The sequence below is a fragment of the Tachypleus tridentatus genome, chromosome 12, assembly GCF_004210375.1.
Source record: "Tachypleus tridentatus isolate NWPU-2018 chromosome 12, ASM421037v1, whole genome shotgun sequence".
Taxonomy (NCBI): Eukaryota; Metazoa; Arthropoda; class Merostomata; order Xiphosura; family Limulidae; genus Tachypleus; species Tachypleus tridentatus.
Genome location: NC_134836.1, coordinates 106770385 through 106779006, shown reverse-complemented (window position 1 = coordinate 106779006; position 8622 = coordinate 106770385).

The window sequence follows — 8622 nt, the reverse complement described above, 5'->3', positions numbered from 1 at the left end:
TTTTTAATTTCGCGCAAAGCTACTCGAGGGCTATTTGCGCTAGCCGTCCATAATTTAGCACTGCAAGACTAGAGGGAAGGCAGCTAGTCATCACCACCAACCGCCAACTTTTGGGCTACTGTTTTACCAACGAATAGTGGGATTGATCGCCACATTATAACGCTCCCACGGATGGTAGGGCGAGCATGTTTGGTGCGACCGGGATTCAAACCCGCGACTCTCGGATTACGAGTCAAACGCCTTAACACACTTAGCCATGCCGGGCCCCAATAATGAAGAAATTAAAAACATTAACATTCCTAATTTACATGTGTTTTTAATAAGTTTTCAGTGAATAACATAACTAAGTTTCCCCTAAGTTAAGTAAGGTGTAAGTTTATGGGCTTAAAATGCTCAAATTCAGGATTCGGTTTCCTTTGGTGGAAAAAAACGCGAAAAGCATTTTTAATATATTTCCACTAAAAACGACGCTTCCCTCGGCACTTTTATCACCGATGGGACAGCAGTAAATCCAACAACTTACAATGTTGAAATCCGAGGTTTGATACCCCAGCTCAACCACAGCAGATAGTCCAACGTGATTCTATCTAATCTTAATCCTAAGCTGACAACAATGCACAGGAAGCTCAGCACTTTTCGCGAAAATTCTACGTACATCAAAGCGCAATTTTTGAATAATTGTAAAATCGCTGTAACTAGTAGAAAACACTAATAGCACTAATATTTTAACGTCTTGCTCCAGGTGGTGTTGTCTTACATTACAAACACGTATTTTAGTATTAGTATTTAGTATTATGACACTAATATTTTAACGTCTTGCTCCAGGTGGTGTTGTCTTACATTACAAACACGTATTTTAATATTAGTATTTAGTATTATGACACTAATCTTTTAACGTCTTGCTCCAGGTGGTGTTGTCTTACATTACAAACACGTATTTTAATATTTGTATTTAGTATTATGACACTAATATTTTAACGTCTTACTCCAGGTGGTGTTGTCTTACATTACAAACACGTATTTTAATATTTGTATTTAGTATTATGACACTAATATTTTAACGTCTTACTCCAGGTGGTGTTGTCTTACATTACAAACACGTATTTTAATATTAGTATTTAGTATTATGACACTAATATTTTAACGTCTTGCTCCAGGTGGTGTTGTCTTACATTACAAACACGTATTTTAATATTTGTATTTAGTATTATGACACTAATATTTTAACGTCTTGCTCCAGGTGGTGTTGTCTTACATTACAAACACTTATTTTAATATTAGTATTTAGTACTTATGACACTTAATATTTTAACGTCTTGCTCCAGGTGGTGTTGTCTTACATTACAAACACTTATTTTAATATTAGTATTTAGTACTATGACACCAATATTTTAACGTCTTGCTCCAGGTGGTGTTGTCTTACATTACAAACACGTATTTTAATATTTGTATTTAGTATTATGACACTAATATTTTAACGTCTTGCTCCAGGTGGTGTTGTCTTACATTACAAACACTTATTTTAATATTAGTATTTAGTACTATGACACTAATATTTTAACGTCTTGCTCCAGGTGGTGTTGTCTTACATTACAAACACTTATTTTAATATTAGTATTTAGTACTATGACACTAATATTTTAACGTCTTGCTCCAGGTGGTGTTGTCTTACATTACAAACACGTATTTTAATATTTGTATTTAGTATTATGACACTAATATTTTAACGTCTTGCTCCAGGTGGTGTTGTCTTACATTACAAACACTTATTTTAATATTAGTATTTAGTACTATGACACTAATATTTTAACGTCTTGCTCCAGGTGGTGTTGTCTTACATTACAAACACTTATTTTAATATTAGTATTTAGTACTATGACACTAATATTTTAACGTCTTACTCCAGGTGGTGTTGTCTTACATTACAAACACTTATTTTAATATTTGTATTTAGTACTATGACACTAATATTTTAACGTCTTGCTCCAGGTGGTGTTGTCTTACATTACAAACACTTATTTTAATATTAGTATTTAGTACTATGACACTAATATTTTAACGTCTTGCTCCAGGTGGTGTTGTCTTACATTACAAACACGTATTTTAATATTTGTATTTAGTATTATGACATTAATATTTTAACGTCTTGCTCCAGGTGGTGTTGTCTTACATTACAAACACGTATTTTAATATTAGTATTTAGTACTATGACACTAATATTTTAACGTCTTGCTCCAGGTGGTGTTGTCTTACATTACAAACACGTATTTTAATATTTGTATTTAGTATTATGACACTAATATTTTAACGTCTTGCTCCAGGTGGTGTTGTCTTACATTACAAACACTTATTTTAATATTAGTATTTAGTACTATGACACTAATATTTTAACGTCTTGCTCCAGGTGGTGTTGTCTTACATTACAAACAATTATTTTAATATTAGTATTTAGTACTATGACACTAATATTTTAACGTCTTGCTCCAGGTGGTGTTGTCTTACATTACAAACACGTATTTTAATATTTGTATTTAGTATTATGACACTAATATTTTAACGTCTTGCTCCAGGTGGTGTTGTCTTACATTACAAACACTTATTTTAATATTTGTATTTAGTATTATGACACTAATATTTTAACGTCTTGCTCCAGGTGGTGTTGTCTTACATTACAAACACTTATTTTAGTATTAGTATTTAGTATTATGACACTAATATTTTAACGTCTTGCTCCAGGTGGTGTTGTCTTACATTACAAACACGTATTTTAGTATTAGTATTTAGTATTATGACACTAATATTTTAACGTCTTGCTCCAGGTGGTGTTGTCTTACATTACAAACACGTATTTTAGTATTAGTATTTAGTATTATGACACTAATATTTTAACGTCTTGCTCCAGGTGGTGTTGTCTTACATTACAAACACGTATTTTAGTATTTGTATTTAGTATTATGACACTAATATTTTAACGTCTTGCTCCAGGTGGTGTTGTCTTACATTACAAACACTTATTTTAATATTTGTATTTAGTACTATGACACTAATATTTTAACGTCTTGTTCCACATGGTATTGTCTTACATTACAAACACGTATTTTAGTATTAGTATTTAGTATTATGACACTAATATTTTAACGTCTTGCTCCAGGTGGTGTTGTCTTACATTACAAACACGTATTTTAGTATTAGAGGTCATTGTTTAGTACGACGTGAAACTTACAATGAATTAACAACACACATTCTCTGTGTTAGTTTCTCCCCAGTCACCTGTAGAACTTTCTTCCACAGGAACGTTCGCTGGTATGGTTGTTGTTTCTAATCAAGTACAAAGCTACACGATGAGCTATTTGTCCACCATAGGTATCGAAACGGGGATTCTAGCGTTGTAACTCCGCAGACATACCGCTGTGCTACTATAGGGGGACCAGTATGGTGTAAGAATTTCTCAAGTCCAAAATATTCCCCAATTCGAACTCCCAATAGCCCAGCGATAAGTTAAGAAGGATTATAACGCTAAGAATCGGATTTCGATACCCGATGTGGGATGAGAACAGATAGCCCATTTCATTGATTTGTCTTTAACAAAGGACAAACTTTCCCAACCTGAAAACGGATTGCACTTTACAAAAATATATGTGTTATTTTAAGCTTTAGATATGACACAGTTTTTTATGATTGATTAACTTAATTATAATAATTTATTTACGAACAAAGCATAAAGTACAGAACACCTCCCATAGGATACAAAAAACCACAAACTATCTAACCAATCTTTGGATTTGCATTATAACATTCCGGAAATGTTATACATACAAATTGTTTCTATAGAGAATATACCGGAATAAAAATAATAATATTCTACGCTTTATTTGTGTGTGTGTGTTTAATCTATAGAGAACATACCGGAATAAAAATAATAATATTCTACGCTATATTTGTGTGTGTGTGTTTAATCTAGAGAGAACATACCGGAACAAAAGTAATAATATTCTACGCTTTATTTGTGTGTGTGTGTTTAATCTAGAGAGAACATACCGGAATAAAAATAATAATATTCTACGCTTTATTTGTGTGTGTGTGTTTAATCCATTAGAAGTCTATTAACTAAAATTTATAAACTACCACAGACAAAATGTCATGGGTCAGGTGATTAATGTGTTCGACTCATAATCTGAAGGTCGTCGGTTCGAATCTATCTCACACGAAACATGCTCGTCCTTTCAGCGGTGCGGGCGTCATAACGTGGCGGTCACTTCCGCTATTCGTTGGTTAAAGATTAGCCGAAGGTATAGCAGTGAATGATGGTCACTAGCTGTCTTCTCTTTTGTATTTTACTGCTAAATTAAGAACTGCTAGTGCAGATATTCCTCGTGTAGCTTGGCGCGAAATTCAAAACATAATAGTGAAATTTGCGCTATGACTAAAGAGAGCGAACAATGATATATAACAAAATAATAAATAATATTATAATAATTATAAATTAGTGCTAAAATAAAACAGGCCACCTATGATCTAGACTCAGTGAATATGAAAATACAATGTAAATGGACATTGCCCTGAAAAGTGCCTGAGTAATGTTCACTACTCTGGCCCTCATGTATTAACTTTAAATATACTAACACTGGGGAACACTCATTTTGTTGCATTTAAAAAAAAGACCTTTCTATAGTCAATTTGAGTGTGTTGATTTCAAATCTGAAGTCGGTTTTTGTCTGCAAGCTACAGATTTTATGCAATTTGACATTTTTATTTGAAAGACCTAAATCCCGCACTAAATCATTCAGTTCAGCCTGGGGAAGAGGCTTGGGGACGGGGAAAGGTTCAGTGTCTGAAGAACAGTTCTCCAATTGTGTACACTTTTCTGACAATTCACTGTCACAACTGTCTTGTTCGCTTGTATCATGTCCAATGTCTTTATCGTCCAATGAAGGCAAGCCTTTGAAAACTGGAACAGGAACTTCTTCAGAGTGCGGATAGGCCGAAGAGCTGAGGAATGTTCGGATACGTAATCTTATGTCGGTTTTCTTCCCAACACCCGTTGTGTTTACCATGCAGAAATAACAGTCAGTTACATGGTTGGTGGGTTCGCGCCAAATCATTGAACACCAAAAGGCAGACCATTGCGTTTTCCTTTGGTCCAGTCTCGAAGCATTTCCTCACAATTGTGGCACACAACATGAGGAGCCCATTGCTTGTCTTGATCACCAAGATGAGCTTCAAAATATGCCTTGTAGGCACGCTTGACGAACGAGGATATGTTACGTCTCTGACGATTGAGTGTGTAGCATCCACATATGTAGCAGAAGGCATCAGGCTTGTTTCTGCAATGATATCTATTTTTGGAAGCCATGTTTGATCTGAAACAAAAGAAGAATGATCAAAATATTAGAAGCTATCTATATATATGGACGTGAAAATGCTTATACATGGTTTACGCAAGTTCACATTTGTACAATTTTATTAACCTCAAATTGCATACAAACTAGAGCTTGTAGAGAAAAACTAATTTCAGATTTGAAATCGGCGCCTAAAACTCCTTCAGAATCAGTTAAAATATCCAATGCAACTCAAAGTTACTGAAAAAGTGTTCCCCAGTGTAATCAGTCCATGCTAACAATGAAAATGAGGAAGGAATAGATCTAGTGTACCTGACCCTCCCGGGTATACAAAATTCATATACCCAAACGCCTAGAGAGAGAGCTATGATTAAAACTCCCAAAGAGCTTGTACCCTCACCCTTGTAATAATATTATCTGTTTTTCTTTTAATGCAAGAGAAGTATATTTATTTAAAATATATATATATAATTTCGCGAAACATAGATGATGCTACGACGGTCACTCCCAAGCAGTTTGTACTCGCATCGTACGCACATAGACCACAAAGTGTATAACCAATCATTTGATTTGCTTTATAAACATTTTAGAAACGTTAAATGTATGAATTACGAATTATTTTTATATGCTAAAATAATAATGTTATCTCTTTTTCTAAATGCATTTCAAATCTGTTAAATAAAACGTATAAAGTGCTTATAAACTAGCTTATAAACAGTATATCATGACAAAAACTAACTCTAGATGGTGCTATAGTTGAGACTCCCAGACGCCCTCTCCTCAATATACACGCACGACTCGACACAATAACCGTAAAATATCTCTTTTTGTTGTTTTTTTTTAGTTAAGCACAAAGCTACACAATGGGCTATCTGTGCTCTGCCCACCACAGGTATCGAGATCCGGATTTTAGCGTTGTAAGTCCGCAGACATACCGCTCACCACCTTTTTATTTACTTTATAAACATCTTGGAAATCTTATGTACAGAAGCATTTTGATAAGCAATGTATTAAAAATAATATTGTTCAGTAACGCAATATGATATGGTGTAATACATATAAATTTTATAGTTTCGTATTTTCATTAATATTTCTAATTTGTTTATTTATATATTTTTCGTTTCATAAGTTGGGTCGACCCTCATAAATCGAGATCTATCGAAATAACCCTAAATTACCGGTTGTCGAAATGTTATAAATCCTATTTAAACCTAAAATAAGATTACGTCTTTTTATTTTTAGCAGGCCTGGCATGGCCAAGCGCGTAAGGCGTGCGACTCGTAATCCGAGGGTCGCGGGTTCGCGCCCGCGTCGCGCTAAACATGCTTACCCTCCCAGCCGTGGGGGTGTATAATATTACGGTCAATCCCACTATTCGATGGTAAAAGAGTAGCCCAAGAGTTGGCGGTGGGTGGTGATGACTAGCTGCCTTCCCTCTAGTCTTACACTACTCAATTAGGGACGGCTAGCACAGATAGCCCTCGAGTAGCTTTGTGCGAAATTCCAAAACAAACAAACAAATTATTTTTAGCCTATTATTTTCGATTTGATCAGGATATGCATACACCAGAATAACTTTACAGAAGGATATGTTTATATTTGTGTATTGAATCACATTATGCTAATACATTAGTAAATTGACAAACAATTTATAATCATAATAAAGAGGTATTATTACTGATAACACGGTACACGCTTCGGCAAAACTTTATATGAAAACGATGAACCAAAAGTCTATCAAAACATGTAGTTTGTTCGCCAATAAAATAATCACTTTGTCATGCTTATAAATCATTATCTGCCTACTTACTCGAATATGTTTATAATTTGGTCAGTTTAATCTTGCTGTATTTCCAACGAGATATGTTTACACCAAGATATGTCTACAACAAAATTTTCTTACATCACGATAACCATTCAAGTAGATATGTTAATAACTGGATGTTTCTATCTGGATAATTTTTCAACCGGAAGTGTTTACATCACGTAGTGTTTTCGTCGAAATAAGTTTTATTCAGATTATAATTACATCAAAGTCTGTTTACATCAGGATATATTTTCACCGGGCTATACTTACATCAAAATGTGTTCACATCAGGATATATTTCCACCAAGCTATACGTACATCAAAATATGTTTACATCTGGATATATTGGAAACCAGATTATACTTACATCAAAGTGTGTTTACATCTGGATATATTGGAAACCAGATTATACTTACATCAAAGTGTGTTTACATCTGGATATATTGGAAACCAGATTATACTTACATCAAAGTGTGTTTACATCAGAATATAATTCCACCAGGCTATACTAACATCAAAATGTGTTCACATCAGGATATATTTCCACCAGGCTATACGTACATCAAAATGTGTTTACATCGGGATATATTGGAAACCAGATTATACTTACATCAAAGTGTGTTTACATCAGGATATAATTCCACCAGGCTATACTAACATCAAAATGTGTTCACATCAGGATATATTGGAAACCAGATTATACTTACATCAAAGTGTGTTTACATCTGGATATATTGGAAACCAGATTATACTTACATCAAAGTGTGTTTACATCAGAATATAATTCCACCAGGCTATACTAACATCAAAATGTGTTCACATCAGGATATATTTCCACCAGGCTATGCGTACATCAAAATGTGTTTACATCGGGATATATTGGAAACCAGATTATACTTACATCAAAGTGTGTTTACATCAGGATAAATTGCCAGCAGTACATTTTTAAGTTTGGATATGTTCTCATCAAGATATTTTTCCAAGAGAATATATTTCCACAATGATATGTTTAGCCCAGGATAAGTTTTCATCGATATATATTTATGTTTGGAAACGTTTCCTTCACGATACATTTCCAATAACGTGCACTTATTATGTTTGTAGTTCTTTATATTGGAATTTATTTCCGATGGTATACGTTCTGAAAATAATATGTTTACACAATTACACCTCTCCAACAAGATATGTTTATTTCTGGACAACTTTACACGAGGATAACTTTCTAGCTAGTCACGTTTACGTTTGCCTATATGTATCTTCATCAAAGCATGTTAAGTCGAGATAAGTTTGTGTCATGTGAGACTTGATGTCAATTTCTTTTAAAAGAGTGTCGTGTGAAATATCTAAAACCATTAGGCTGAAAAGCAAAACTATCATTTTCTTACAGTTCAGTTTAATTTTACCTCATTTCAGTTTAAAAAGGGGCATTTCTTTTGAAGAAAACATCCGTGTAGAACACAAAGAAGCCGAGATAGC